General features: G+C 46.3%; 1 protein-coding gene and 1 long non-coding RNA gene across 2 annotated transcripts in view; one reads left to right on the top strand and one right to left on the bottom strand.

Moving 5' to 3' along the window:
- TRABD2B (TraB domain containing 2B) overlaps window positions 1-16,200 on the bottom strand; it is a 286,099-nt gene that overhangs the window by 207,442 nt on the left and 62,457 nt on the right. The window lies entirely within an intron of this gene.
- On the top strand, window positions 6,666-14,412 carry LOC139828204 (uncharacterized). Its single transcript, XR_011739573.1, has 3 exons — window positions 6,666-7,101; window positions 8,081-8,162; window positions 10,833-14,412. It is a non-coding gene; the product is annotated as an uncharacterized lncRNA (long non-coding RNA).

The raw sequence follows: 16,200 nt of genomic DNA, 5'->3' as shown, positions 1-16,200 counted from the left end.
AAAGAATCCCATTGCTGCTCCCAAATCAAGTCGTGTTTCCTAGGACAAATAACCATTTTCATTGCAGGCACCGCGAGGTCTGTAACTGAGCTTATCACACGTCCCTACATATAGGATGAAAGTTCACAAAGAAAGCCTTCAGAAGGTTTAACTTCATAGACCTGCGCATTATAAGCCCACCACAAGTCAGGCCTAAGCAGCCTGCTGCCCAGGACATCACCACCTTCAGTTTTCTGTCGTTTAATACAAAATTGACCCTGTACCACCACCCTCATTAAATTCCTGAACAACAGCCTGCGCTAAGACACCTGCAATTGATGCTACTCAACCTACAGACACCATTTCCATCACCGCCCTTCAGGGAGACACCCTGGGTCTTTAGGTGAGAGTAATGCTCCTGCCCATCCCTCAGGACCACAGCACGGGTGGGTGTCCTCACCTATAGGACTTCCCTGTAGGTCTTACAGGTCTTCACATCCAGCTTAGCCCAAATTCTTCCGCACTCTTCCAGCAACGTATCCTTTAAGACATGGTCTTCCTTTCCATCCAGACCTGTCTCTCTTCACCTGTTTGATCCTCATGCCACCTTTTTTTTTCTGAGCTTGAGATCCACAGTGGTTTTGGGCACAAACCCCTCCAGACCATTCCTACAAACCCCATAATTTTGATTATATCACTCGCACCTCTGTTTTCCTCTCTTTTTCTCTTTGGCCACCAAACCAGAACCATCCATCTTCGCCTCTTCAAGAACAACCTCCTCCTACTGAGGATCTCTCATTTGGTATCAAAGGGTTGATTTGCATTCCCAGTTGTCCCATGATGCCACATTTTCAAAGAAATCCACTCACTCAGTGTCTCCTGTTTTCTTCCCCACCTCATTGCCTTGGGTGATTCTCTTACAACTCTTATTCACCTCAAATACAACCGGGAGGAGGTTTTGCTGTGGGGACACCAGGAGCACCACAGTGGCAAAGTCCACTCTGCTGATATTCCCTGTGTGGATCCACCACCTGGGTGGATGCTCAGCTGAAGACCTTCGGGTGACGCTGCTTTTCTCATGGACAAATGCTTCTGTGTGTTCGTGATGGATGCTGCTGCATTACAAATCTGAATTTACAATTCCTTCTTCTCCCATCCATCACACTTGCATTGTCCAATCAAACAAACAGAGTCAATAACAGATGATTCAAGCAATCAATCACGAACTAATAAATAACGAAAAGTGTGTGCTAGCAGTTTATAAATCAACCTGTGGCATGGCCTGCATCCCCATAAATTGTCCACTGAGCGGTTATGAGGAGAATTAATGTCATTGCAAAACAATATGTTTTGTAATTAATAATTTGACCAGCTTAAAAAAAACCAGTTACATCTGGGCTTATATTACATCAAATACACTAATTCAGAAAACAGACATCCGAAACCACTTCAGAATTTGCAATAAGGCAGAGAGGAGTTAGTGGTTACCCATCCAAACAAATGAATTCCTTTTAGCAAAAGAGGGAATTTATTAGAAAGGAGAACTTGGAGAGCTCTTCTGCATTGATAACATATATTAGTTTCATGTTTCCTAAATGCAAAAGTGAAAAAGTATGATCATGTACTAAAAAAATTCAGCCCTATGCAGTAAATTTCAGAAAATGAGGCATCTGGTTTTAAAAGACACATCCCAGATATTTGAGGATTTTGTTAACTTAGACTGTCAACTCTAATGCTCGATTATGGACAAGACAAGTTTTACAGGTCCACCGCCTATTTGCAAATTTCAATATATTCTTTACTTCTTTTTTTTATGTCCATAAAGAATCTTTAAGCGTATTGCGATGATTTCAAGTGGATTTGAACAATAAAAGAAGGATGTTTACTGCCTGCCCGGGGAAGCCAACCGTTGTGTCTTCAAAAGGAAAACCACAAAACGTTGAACAAAAAGCAGATAAGAAACTACAAGCAGAGAGTGATAAATGCCTGGTACTTTAACTCCCTTGGCTGTGAGGGCAACTGAACACAGGAACATAACAGCAAGAGGGGACCAGGCGGAAACAAGCACTGAAATGCCAGTAGAATGAAATTGAAGGAGATAGAGGAGAAATAGGCTTGATTTGAGAAATACTGCATGGGCTAGAATATTAATTTAATATACTGTATGTTGTTGCATTTTTTAAGAACAGGTGTTATCAGTCCTAAGAAACCAGGGTCAATCTTTCCGGTGCAGAAAATGTTTGCTTAATCTAGGAATTTTTAAAACCCGAAATTTTGAAGCAACTTTGCTAGAAAGGAAGGAAAGAGGCCACTCAGTAGCTCTTCAGGGAATCATCCCTCCATATTCCCAGTTTGCCATAAAATGAGAAACTGTGTCCTGAATTTTTGGGTGGATCTACGTGGTGACATGAAGGGCGAGCTCCATCAATGGGAATACACGCTTAGGATCCCAAGCTGTTCATATCTTAACTTCTAACCCAAAGCTTCCCTGCCAATGTTGGCCATGAGGTTGTCCTACCCGCATGGTGACTGCAGTGAACCACCATGCAGGATGGGACGGTGCCTGTGGGCAACGGTGGTGGGCAAACCTTGCTCAGAGACCATGTAGGGCATATTTTGGGGGTCCTAGCTTGTGTGCCAGCTAAGCCATTTGGATCTCAGCCCATGACTGCCTCGGCAATTCATTAACACAAATAAATAGTAATAGTGAGGTACGCAGCAATGATTTCAGCCAGCACCTTGTCAGCTTGGTAGCAACACCCCAGATTTTGGAAATATTGGTGATGCTGCTTTGTCGATGCAGAAGTCACGGACTAGTCACACATCAATATGATCAGAGAGTAGTCACTTAATTAGCAGAATCATCAGACTTATATATGCTATTGGTTTCCTTATCATGCCATAGCTAAAACCTGACTGGTTGCATGCACTTGTTAATGAGATGTTCACGCGTCCTTAAACCGCTTCTGCTAGCTCAGTCCCCTCTGTCTGTGAGCACCAGCTTCCCCATGGCATCCTGCTTTTCAGACTGGATTCAGACACGTACACTGGCCTTTCTTCCTCATTTTTCTGCTGCATAAGCTTGTATCAGCATTTCTTCAACCGTGATTCACCTTGCTGCAGCCTTGAGACCTGCACTTCACAGGCTAATCAAGTTCATATCTAAAGTGTCTGGATTGCTCACTGCATGTCCTTGATGTTCTAAAAGCCCCACATTGCTTCCTACTGGGTGTAGTATCTACAAGTGCAGCAACCTCCCCTCCTCTTCTTTCAAACACACACCCTCCTTAGACCTTCAGCCTCGTGGAAGTCCAGGGGATTTCCTTCCCTTTATGTGACTGAGGCCTCAGCTTGGCCAGAGAAACCCTCAGAGCACGCACCAAAAATGTGCATTTCGGAAGAATCTTGATTTGTCTTCCTAAAGAAGAAAATTCTGCAGAGCACAGGGCAGGAAGCAACGTGCTCATGGGTGGTTTCCTCCTCCAAAGCAGCTCATACCCTGCAGCTGAGACAACACACACGGCAGAATCGGAGTGGAGTTTCCCCACATCCCTCAAACGGGGTTTAATGGCACTAAGATGCAGCTGCAGGAAAAGACAGCGTGTGTGCTGGAGGTGGAAGAGTTCAGGACTCTATAAGCTGGAGCTGGGTTTCTCGATGGGATGCGCTACTGCTTGCTCTCTGCCTCGAGAGGCGATGAGTCTGCCTCTCAGTAGGCTACTTGATATCTTCTCATTCTCTGCGGTTTCCTCGCAGGAGCCAGGCACGAAGCCGGTGATGGATCAGTGGCCACACGGCCATTCCAGCTGCCTACGTGGCACTGCAGCACAGCGCCGAGGACGCGAAGTCAAACACAGCGCGCAAGATTGATCTCTTCTGGAATTCCTGCCTGATGCACTGACCATTAAGTTATGCAAACATGCTAATTCGCAACGTGGAATAAAGCAACTGCCTCCTGCCTTTCCAGGAATGTTTAATTTGGGGCCCAGCAGGGAGAAGGCTTTCTGTTAACATGAACATTTTGTTAGTTTTAGCAACAGGGAATGTAAACTACAATGGAAAAAGTAATGAATGAATATTGAGAAGGAAGCTCAAGGTTAAAATTTGTGTCCTCCAATAAATCAAGATGTGTCCAAGGGGTTAGAAACACAGGCAGATGGACTTTAAAGGTAAGAATTATTTTATTCTTTTGCAAAAGCCTGAAGTGTGCCAGGGGGATTACTTGTGGGCCACTGGGCTCTAAGCCCAGATCTCCAGAGTAAGCAGGAGCTCCTACTGAACAGGCATCAGGCACCGAAGTATCTCAGAAGATCTGAGCCGCTATGGCGTTGTACCTATTGGCAGGTACCGTACAAACCCAGACAGAAAACAATGCCTGCTCAGAAGATCTGATAATTTCAATAAAGAGTGGATGAAAGGACACGTCTGCAGTTCCTCGGGGCCGCACTCAGGCTGCTGAAGGTGGGCCAGGGTGACGCAGGAATTTCCAAAGGTCATATGGAGAGACTCCGGCAGACCTTGGAAAAACTCCTAGATGCTTAATCACCATTTTCCTTACACTCATTCTTTTCCTTGGCTCAATATCTTCAGCACTCTGTCCACTGAGAAAGGTCTTGTCCCTAAAAACAGGGGGTGTATCATATGATCACAGGTGCCAGCTATCGCAGGTGTCACCTACTTGTGCAAGAGCACCCGCCATCCCTGACATGCACCAAACAGCCTGGACACAGAGGCCCCTCCAGCCTGGCGCTGTCATCTCTGGAGCAGAAAAGCCACAGAAGACACAATACCCCAACACCACATTAGTTGGCTGGGCCATGGAGAGCACACAGCAGTCACCAGTGGGTGCCCAGCACAGCTTGGACACCTTGTGCTGCAGCAACATGGGCAGAAAGCACCGCAGCTCAATGTCATTATACCATGTATTCGCTGTGTTGGGCAACTTTCCTGAATGTGTTTGGCATCCTTGCCCCTTTTCCCATCATATCTGGACTTCTGGCTTTATTGGGAGCGATGACAACCAGTCTGTCATCTGGGGCAGGTGACCCGGGCACTGCTTCGTGGCCACGTACCAGCCAAGGTGTGAGTTCCACACCCTCTTGCCCTCCCCTTGCCTCCTTCGAAAGCTCCACAGGCTTGATGATTTGGTTTTGCTTAAACTTTAGAAATCACGTTGTTGTTTCTCTCCCATGTGTGTGAACACAGAAACAAAGTGATGCGAGGGGCAGGAAATTCTTCTGGTTTACATCTTTGGTGTTTGGCTGGGTGTGCAAAGTGGGTCAGGAGGAGCTTAATCATGGTGGTTTTGAGGTTTTGAGACTATGAGGAACAGACTAAACTGCTTTCTGACCCTGACTTGCATCAAGAGTTGAATCTAATGGTACAAACATCTCTGTAGTGACGAACCACCTCTGCAGCTACACCAACAATCAATCTGACATCTTCTCCTCTCCTTTCCCCCACCACTTTTATAACAAAGTCACAGTAACAAAACAGACATCTTTTTTTAATAAACAGAGCTAACTCTTTGTTATTTCATGATAACCAGCCCCAGGGCGTTATGAAAACAGAGCAAGACGTGTTGCCAGCAGCAGCCACAGCACCTTCAGTGCTGTCAAACACCCTTCTTTGGAGGTAGCAAAGAGCACAAACCCACTCCTGACCGTGTCCCCAGCTCACACCGGAGTGCCTAAAATTAAACATGTTGCAGCCTGATGAGGAATTACATCTTGCTGGCGCCCAGCACTGTTCTCGCAGGGCAGAGGCAGGAGGCCACGGTGAGGGGCTCTGCGACCCGTCCATCCCCACCCCACGCTGTGCCAAAGCTGAGCAGTCGTTCTTAGCTCTCTGCTTGCACTCAGCGTGAGTTAAAACAACTCCTTGTTATCTTGAAGAGCAGCGCTGTTGCGCTGAAATGTGCGCTTTGGTGAGGATCTGTCCCCGCTCATCCCACCTTTCAGGGGACTCAGTGAGGGTGGCAGAGCCTGGCCCAGGCTGCCCAGGGGGGTTGTGGAGTCTCCTTCTCTGCAGACATTCAAACCCGCCTGGACACCTTCCTGTGGAACCTCAGCTGGGTGTTCCTGCTCCATGGGGGGATTGCACTGGATGAGCTTTCAAAGTCCCTTCGAATCCCTAGCATTCTATGACTCTATGACTTAGAGACCAGCTCACGGTGCCTGGAACATTAGGTATGTGAGAAAAATACCCCCCTCTGGCCGCCGGCTCTTTTAGGAGCGGTTGAGGCTGAGGGATGCTCGGGTGGCTGCTCTGCGGGACGGCACAGGTGCCGGAGTTTGTGTCCCAAGAGCGGAGCTGCATAAAGAATTACAAGTCTGCAAACCAGCCTGTGCTGCACGACACCCATTTCCCTCGGCCAAGAGTTACTGTGAGTGGAAAGCTCAAGTGGAGTTCGGTTCAAGCTTAATGAATTATGTTCATTTTCCAGAACATTGTTTTAGCTGATAAATCACAGTTTCATGCGCCATTAGCATGTAATGACTGGAATATTTAATCAAAGGCCAGCTCTTCGCATTGTTTACCTTTGAGAAACCAGATTTGCTCGCTGGAACAGTTTTGAACCATTATGCACGTTTATCAGCAAAGATCTTTGCTTTATGTCAAGTGTTGCAATATTTAAAGCCCTTACAGCTGAGCGAGGTTTGGGAAGAACGAGTGGCTCACTTAGCTTGACAAATGCAAAACGCCTGTGATGTTATTTGAAAGGATTGCAGGGAAATCAAAGAAAAAATCAGAAGGACAACAAACAATTCCTTATTTACAAACTATTATTATAAACGCTTATTTTTGTTTTGAGTTTGGATCTCCAAGTAAAATCAAGCCCCTTTTATTCTGGGTGCTGTACGACACTGTTTTGAAGGCGGAGGATATTCTGTTGTTGGATTTTTGGTGGCTGGTTGGTGTTTTTCTCAGAGGTTCTGTGCACTTGAACCTCCCTCTTGTCCATATTTACACTTGAAAAACGCGAGAAAAAATTCTCACTTGTTTCTGCCTCGTTCTCTCAGAACCTGGAGCAAAAACTGTTTGGAAATGGTTTGTCAACAGAATACAGAGCTATCAAAGGCTAAAAATGAAGAACACCTCCTACAGAAGGGTGAATCAAAGGTATGTAAAGCTGAATACAAATCTGAACTTAAACAGGGTTTCATAACTCCCTCCTGAGTACAATTTGTGCTCCTGGATAGGAATTAAGTCTCGTATTTCCAGAGCAGTGGGTGCTTTTGTTTGCTTCTTGAAATGCTTGGTTGAACAGCAGTGCAGAGCTGTAAAAACAGGTTTATTTTAATGTGCTTTATGGGTCTGATTGTTAACAGAAAAGGCCCAAGGGCTGTGTGAGTCTGTGCTTGTGCACTTCTGCACTCAACTTTTATGTGTGTGCTCCCCCACACTGTGTAAACGGTGGATGTGGCCACAGGAACCACTTGTTGTGCCCCAAACGAGCTGCTGTTCAGGCACAGTGACAACGACCGCGGTGACAGTGTGGTGGTCATTGGCACCCATGTGCTAGTGGATCTCCACCTTCCAAAAGCCAGGCAAGAGCCACCTGGAAGCACAGGTAAGGTTTACACCATATATAGGCACAACTGCAACAACACTGGGCAATGAAGGTGTAAATGTCGCTACCTCTTGTTCCCCTTGTAAGTTGCGTTTTCCTTGATCTCATCTTCCCTCGATTGCTGAACGGCCCCGTTCTCTCCATTTTTTCCTGCCTTTAAATCTACGGTGAGAACCCCAGATGTGAACTGCCAAACTTTGGGGGTTTCCAAACCCATGTACGGATCCAGTCTGGATCTAATTAAGTCAGATCTTCTGCTGTGAGTCAAAACAAAAGAGACAGTACTCAGCCTTCTGATGACAGCAGCACTGTTCATCTGGCCCTGGGACTGATTCCCCTGCTCAGTCCACTCTGCTCATGAACGTTCGCCTTCCAAGGCCGATGCAAAGAGATTTCTTCCCAAATTAAGCAAAGGAGACTGAGGCCACTTGGAAGAGCAAAATGGTGATACCAGACCATACACCTTCAGCCAACAGCTGCGTGTTGTGACTTGCAGATGTGCCACTAAAGTGTTGCCATGCCCAACAGGTCTGTAGGTCTCCACGGGTCTCCAAATCACTGCACATGGCTCCAGAGACACCAACGGGATGGTCAAAAGCCAGCAACCACGGTATGCTTTCTCGAAACTTTGCACCAAAGTTACTGTGCTTAGCGCAGGAAACAGATTTGTTTGAAACGAATGGTGCTTGGCACACAGAGGAGAAATAAAAATGCATTCATTTCCATGGTGGCAGTTGTTCAGCTCACACAAGTTGAGTTTTCCAGAAAGCTTAGTACTTCCTACTGTAACTGTTCTTGTTGGTCTAGAACATGGCACCATCCTTCTTTTCTTATTCAAAGAAAAAGGAATACAATCGCTTTGCTAAAAGGTTTGCAGGGCCTAGAGGGCGAGCATGCCGATAAGCTTTCCAGGCCTACGCTGGAAAGTGTTCTCACCCTGACCAAATCTCCTGGTTTTGAACCCTTGTGGCAGAAGCCACCAACAGACAAGAGACCTCTGACTTGTGCTCCGTGCTCAAAGAGATGTGGAAATCCACAAACATCCATGTCCTGCGTCTCCAGAGTTTCTGATCACACTCTCTAAATTGTCTTCCCTGTCCTCTTGAGGGGCCAATGCTCATCTTTGTTTATCAGTTCGTTCTTTCTTCCAAGGACCCTATCAAGGATGACACAGGCAGGAGCTAGACATAAAGCTGATGAAGACACAGCCTCATGTTTAAGATACTCAATGATAGGAAAATGAGGTTCACATTTTACTGAAACTGGCAATCTCTCTCTCTATTGGTTTTGACAACACTTTTACTGGGAAAGCTCCTCAGGGCCAGGATAAAGGTGTTCTTCACAGTCAGAAATAGGGGACCCCATCCCTCAGGACGCCCAGGGAATCAGAGACTCCAGTTCAAATCTGCTTGGCTCAAAGGAGGGATCGGAAAAGCCCTACGAGTCGTGTGTTCCCCTCTGAACTTGCACAGGATGGGCAGATCTCTCCTTAAAACTGATCAAAAATGTCATTCCGAACCTGGGCAGTTTTCCCAAAGCGTTCTGAAAACCAATACGCTTCTCCCAAAAGCTCCCATGTCAAAGAATGAGCATTTTCCAACAACACCAACTAAAGCATTTTTGAGCAAGTTCCCTCCCATCTCTCAGACATTACATGCATTTCACTCCCATATTCCTACGAGAAACTCAACGAGGTTTGTATCTCATTTTGTGGGCGCACCGAGGAGCTCAGGCGGATTGTCTGGTGACCTGCTTGGTGGCAACGGCACAGAATTTGTGTTCGGACCTCACACCACTCGCTCCGAGTCCTTAGATGTACTCGTTCTCTAGGGGACTTCAGCCTGAAATGTCAAACCACAGACCTGGAAATGATTTTAACTACAATAAATGTTAATCACACCCACTCTCTTATAGCGTGGCCTGTAAAACGAGTATAGAGAGTGAAGAGCACTTCCACCTCCCATGTCCTGGCAGCAAACGCATTTCCTGTGCTGCAGCCATACGTTTCCCTGGGAAGGGAAGGGATGGGATGCTCTCTAGCGGTTACAGCATGAGATGGGAAAATTGATATCTCCAGGTCTCCACTTCCCGCCCTGCACATGAGGAGGCCGCTCGTCCCACCTCGCTGGGCCCGACTTCCCCTGCACACCCCCGGATCCCCCTGCTACACAGGGAAAGCCTAAATACCCTTTGCAAAGGTGCCAAGGGGAGGGTTTAGGTTAAAGCTGAGCGCTACCGCCGAGTTGCATTAGGTCAGAGTGAAGATGGGAAAAGGTGAAAACGGGTATGAATAGAGAGGAGGGTCTGAAATGCTCCCGTCAGATCTTCCCCCGCTCTTTAAGGCATAGAAACCACTCTTTAACTTGATTGCTCCTTATCTTTACCCTTGCCATCCGGGGTTTTTATATAATTAAAATTGCCTTGACAATCGCCAAGGATTTACAACGTGAAACGGTTCAATTTTTCTTAAGTTATGTCTTGGCATCAAAGAATCTGCACTCGTTTCCTAAGTATGGGATAAAGATGATTTCTAGTGGGAGACAAATGAATCAAGACCTTGACACCCCTATTTTTTTTCTTTCTCTCTCTTTTTCTTTCCCTTTCCTTCTTTTTTTTTAATACATCTGGTTATTATTGAACAGAGGCTTTCATGTTTTAATGATAAATTGTCTTCTCCCGCTGTAACAATGTCCCCAGACGGCTTGTCTTGGCTGAAATGTCTTCTAAGAGCATCTGCTTTTGATCTATAGGGGTTTTAAATCTTTGGATCTAATCTCTAGCCTGACTGACTTGAAAGCTGATTTCCACAAAAGCAGAGTGCGAAACTTGTACAACCCCTTTAGTGGAATTACTTGAAATTGTTTAAAAGACTGTATTGACAACACTCAGTGTGTCCTCATGGCTTTTTTCTGCATATTTACATATATACACATGTATATAAAAATATAAGAGAGAGACATAAGAAAGGAATTCTTTTAACAAATGCTCCAGTGGTATTTCCATGTAATCTGCATATGTTGTGGCTTAATACTCTAATAAAGAAGGATTGGAAGCTTTCCAGAGCACAGTATTTATGCCATGTATATCAATTAAGATAATTGCCAATTATATTGATATGTCAATTAAAGTCAAGTGACTTTTAAAAGAGTTATGCCTGCTATTAATTTAGTTATATGCATACACTGTAAGTGCGTTTATAAGGGTTGATCTTAAATTTCTCAATATTGTTCGCATCCAGTACATCCGGCACATAATCACCATGTTTGTTGCGCTGTTTCAGGTCCGCTGTGGGTTGTGCTCCCCAAGCACTATAGAAAGAGGACAGATCTCCCTTGGTGGCGCACTGTCTGCCTCCATTTGAAGCCTGACGAGTCGATTTTGATTTCACCCCAGCACAAATGAAAATAGGGGCTGGTGAGTATGTGCACGAGATTGCTGTGGCTGAGTAGAAACCACTGTGGTCAAATGAAAGAGAAGCTCGTAATACTGCAATATATATATACACATACATACATCTGTGTGTGTTTGTATGCGTGCATGATAAATATCCTCCAAGAGTTCATTTGTCTATCAAACCCGACGCGGTATTTTGTAACGCATTAACAGCACTGACAGACAGACCTTAAAGGGCTGAGAGTTTTGGTTTTGCTGGGATTAAACCAAAGTTAGGACAAATTCAGGGTTATTTTGAGCAGAAAAGCTCTTCTGCATGAACCTTCTGGTTAGAATATAATGGAAGCCAGACCCCAACCTCCCTGGCTTGAGGTTTGCAAAACCAAATCATAACAACCGATGTGGTTTTGCTAGACCAAAGCACCCCGTTTTCTCATCACAAAGACGGGGTAAAAGGGGAACCTTTATTCAACCTTTTACTCCTTGCAGCTTACCAGCGGTGCTGAAATAGAGCCAAATGAAGATATACCTCCATTATCTCCCATTTAGAGTCTGCACTTCCAAAGCAATAATCTTGCTAGTCGGTTCTGGCAGCCCCAGATGCAGCCTCTCCCAGGCCATCCGCAGCTTTCCCCAAAGTTCATGGCTCAAAATGAACTTTCAGAGGCTCCACCAAAACTTCGAACTATTTCTGTGGCCGACTGGGCCAGAGACACGACGGAAACAACCGTTTCACAACCTTTCAGCACTTCCCTTCTATCCAAACCCAAACTCCAGTGCGGCGATGGGGTGTGAGGAGCGATCAAAACCAACACTGGAAAAACACAGATCCATCCTAGCAGTGAGGCTCAGCTTGGCTTTGGGTTTGGTCCCAGGCATGAGGAAATATTCAGGGAAAGTGGAGTTATTTCCTCAGATTCATTTGCCCACTTCTCATTAGCAAAGCATTCTGATACTCTGCAATCCAATGCCTAGCTATGGTTTCTGACTCTCTGAAAGAAAATCGAGTGAACTGTTTCTAGGATGTTATAAAACTGGGCTGATAGAATAAATATGTGGAATGGAAACGGGCAAGAAGCCTTAAACTGAAGCCAAGAGGCTCACTTGCTCCGTGCACTGCGTAGCACAGAATTTCTCCCTCTCTTGCAAGATAATCACCAAGTGATAAGATTCTCCCTGGACTTGAGTGCTAACTGAAGCATCTTGCATTAAGTGACTATTTTATGGGGAACTTACCAAACTGAGCGTTATCTACAAGTTGTTCTGTTGTTGCAGTTGTTATTGCTTTCACCCAAGAAAGGGAATGTCTGAGCTAAGGGGGGAGCCAAGCGCTCTACTCAGGATCCCCTCCCCAGGATCGTTTTCGCTACAGCTGCTGCTGAATGGTTTGGTTTGTGGGTGATGAAGGAACCAATATGAAGAAACTCCAGCCACCAGACAGCAACAGCAATGCAACCCAGCTTTCCTGAGCTGGGCTCTGGCAGAATTAGGAGCTGCTCCTTGCTCTTGCCGTGTTCCAGCCAGCCCTAATCAAAGGGGAGATTCAACTGCATGCGACCCGAAACTTCCCCCGAAATTAAAATCTGAGCCACTGAGTTGTCAGTTTAATTGCTTTGCTGTGGATGCCACTGCTTTTATCTGATGGTAAATCTCCGCGTCACTCAGGGTATCATGTAGAACAATTTTGGTGGTGCGTGCAGAGTGTTTGCTCTTAAATAGTGTCTAAAATTACCCTGGTGACAGACAGCGCACACAGAGACAAAGAATGAGGAGAGAGGATGGAAGGGGCTCCTTGGGCTGCAGGGACAGCAGAGGATGAGACAAGTGGTGTTTCCCCAGAATGAAACCATTGCAAGGAAATGTCAGGAAAGTCTGTCCACGGCAGGGAGGAGGATCCTGGTGCCCTCCTTGCCCTGTCAGATGAGTTTGGGACCATCTCCAGACCTTCTCACCCTTTCCATATTGATCCCCATGAATGAGTCCCCCCTCAGTCTCCTCTTGTCCAGCTCCAGAGCCCCAGCTCCCTCAGCCTTTCCTCACACGGGAGATGCTCCACTCCCTTCAGCATCTTGGTGGCTGCGCTGGACTCTCTGCAGCAGTTCCCTGTCCTTCTGGAGCTGAGGGGCCACAACTGGACACAATATTCCAGGTGTGGTCTCCCCAGGGCAGAGCAGAGGGGCAGGAGAACCTCTCTGACCTACTGACCACCCCCTTCTAACCCACTCCAGGTACCATTGGCCTTCCTGGCCACAAGGGCCCAGTGCTGGCTCATGCTCACCCTGCTGTCCCCAGGACCCCCAGGTCCCTTTCCCCTACGTCGCTCTCTAACGGATCATCCAGCCCCACATCCAGCAGCTGCTGGCAGGGCGCTGGTCCCTCGGGGCTGCCCTATCACTGCAGATTTGCTGACTCTCCTGTTGAGTGCAGCCACGCATTAGAACTGCTAATACGCAGCGATTTTGCCTTAAGCTCGAAAGCACCAGAGGTTAAACAGATTTTGATATAAGAGCCTACAAGGAACACTCTATTTAAAAAGCCTATGCATCACTGGCTACAACTGAAAGGATGATGAGTGGTAGGAGGAGATGAAAGGTGGTTCAGACATGGGTATGATGACAACAGTAAAGGGAAATTAAATACACTGCAGGGAAATAGAAGTCATAATCATCTTGGGTTTGCAGCTCATGAACACTGAAAAGCTTATGTGATGAAACAGCAGGTAGAAGTGCCTTGAGACTCGAGTTTTAAGGCCCCAAGAGTTTAAACTTGACATTCAAGCCTTTTAAAGTTTTATGAGGGCATCCAATAATTCCTCCTGCTCAGCCCCCAGCCCCCCGCCTGATGTGCTGCTCGTTTGATTTACACACCTTCCACAACCTGCAATGAATTCCAGGGAAAGCAGCACGCAGAAACCTTTGTAGCTCTGTAATTAAATAGCCTTCACGCAGCTTAACCTCTCCCATAATGAATGTCCAGCCGCAACCCAAAAGGCCGCTACACCTTAGGCTGGTGAAAGCTGACACAGCCCTGCCAAAGCCTACAGGATCCAGGACAGGTTTGATCCGGAGAAGTACAACAACGTGGCCATTCCCAAAACGGATGCAGGCAGGAAAATCTTGTTAATCCACATAAGGATAATTTACACGCTTGAGCATCCTCCCATGAAAGTCATTAGCCCGACAACACACTCTCCACCAGCAGAAACTTCACGGCAGAGAAGCACAGCCGTGCCACCCCACACTGGTTCCTCTGCCACCCAAGTGCGTGACGTACCCACCAGAAGCCACCTGAGACGCACAACAACACCAGCAGCCTTACTGACCACACCAGATTAACCAACCCTATACTTAAAATACCTTTGTGCTAATTTATGCGTGTTCTAATTATACAAACAGCTCTTCTAATTACAGCATGCTAATTACACTGGAATTAGACATGGTTATGTTAATTATCTAGCTCTGCACTAATGCCACTTTTATTAGATACAAATCTCTTTTTTTCAGTCTTAAATAAAACTGATGATTCTTTAAAAATTACTGAGAGCAATGAGTGGTCCTTCTTTCCTTTTCCCACCTCAACCATAGTTTCCTGTTTTGTAAGTTTGGAAAATACAGATGGTCAGTGCTTCCAGTCATGGCCATTAACTCAAGATCCTCAGTCTGATGAGCACAGTTTGAGAGACCTAGAAGCTACATCTAGAACACTTCCAGCAGTTTCAGGACTGGACACCCATCTGCTGGGTTTATTGCCTTGTTCCTGGTGTGTTAAAGGATAGTCCAGGACTAAACATCCCTTGGAGCACACTTGACATTTGATGAACGGGAACATGGGCAGCAGATCTCTCCTGTTATAGGTTACGGGTTATTAGCACCTGGGGTCAGGGAGAGAAATCCGGGCTCTGCAAGTGGACAAAGAAGCAAAGAAGATCACATTTGAAAAATGGGACCATTAGGTAGAAAGAGAAGTGAAGTGCACATTGGACCCCAATTCCTCACGCGCTCCCACAGATGTTGCATCAGCCGACAGTCACCAGTGGGCATCGCCAGACCCTGATCGAGTTTTGGCAACATTTTGCCAATTTTTAACAGCTCACGCTGGGTTTTTTTGGTGCAAGTGTTCTTCCCAGACAACTTGAACTTCTCATTCAACGCTCTTTATAGCCTAATTTCCTTTGCTCTATCTAACTGTGCTCCCTTTGGATCTTCCTGTCTCAGCAGCTCTCTGGTGACTTTTAACTCCTTAGGCCAAAATGATGGGAGAGCAAGGCCACGAGCTCCTACATCTTTCATGGAGAGAAATAACAAAATGAGAGAGAAAAAAGCTCTGCTAAAAGTCACTAAAGAAATAAATCAACCCTTACTAGACACTGAGAATCCAGCCAAAAATAACTTCCAGTGGAAATCTGGTCACAGTGGGTCAAACCTTCAAAGAACAACAACAACTCGATACAGAACAAAAAGGTGATATGATAAGGATTCTGCTCAGCATCCACAAACCTAATCCTGTATGGTTGTGTATAGACACACCAGGCCCAGGGGAGAGATCTCAACAATCTGTAACAGCCATATGGCTCCGAATATCGGGTCTGACTCTGCACCATCCGTTGAAACTACGCTTTTATTTTGCAGATGTATCCTTGTCACGGCTTCAGGCGCTCAGGATGCCCTTATAAACCTATTTTGTGATATCTCAGCTGCACAACAGCCTCGCTGCACCCACGAGACGCGGGTTTTGCCTTCCAGTGTCAACACACCCTTAACATGCTCATGAGCTCAAGCGCTCCAAGCACGCCAACGGGGAGAAAGTCAACAAACAACCAGGGCCACGCTTCTGCTCTCCAAAGCCTGAGCTAACTCTGCCTTTGATGCTGCACACCAAGTTTCCTCGCTCTTGTTTTTCTAATCCTCGCACATCTGATTGCGACACATGGCCAGTTCCAGCAATCGACCAAATATTTCCTTTCCTATGGTATTTGCGTCACTGCTTTCTGGAGCCACAGAGCCCTTGGACCCAGCGAGCGACAGCTGAGAGGCAGTGACGTTGTCCCCCGCGCTCAAAACCAAAGCACAACGGCGGCAGCAGAAACTCGGCTTCTCTCACCCTCAAATTTCCATCGCTTCGTGCTGGACGGCTGCTGTGTTGTTTTATTCTGGTTTTGATGATCCCCTTTTCGCTCATGATCTGGCCAAGATGTAGACAGACAGATCCTGGGAGCATCTGAAAGAGATTACCACCGTCTGCTGCGCTACGAGAGG

The sequence above is a fragment of the Patagioenas fasciata genome, chromosome 6, assembly GCF_037038585.1.
Source record: "Patagioenas fasciata isolate bPatFas1 chromosome 6, bPatFas1.hap1, whole genome shotgun sequence".
Classification (NCBI taxonomy): domain Eukaryota; kingdom Metazoa; phylum Chordata; class Aves; order Columbiformes; family Columbidae; genus Patagioenas; species Patagioenas fasciata.
Note: the sequence above shows the minus strand (reverse complement) of the source record. Positions and strands in the feature narration are given on the sequence as shown.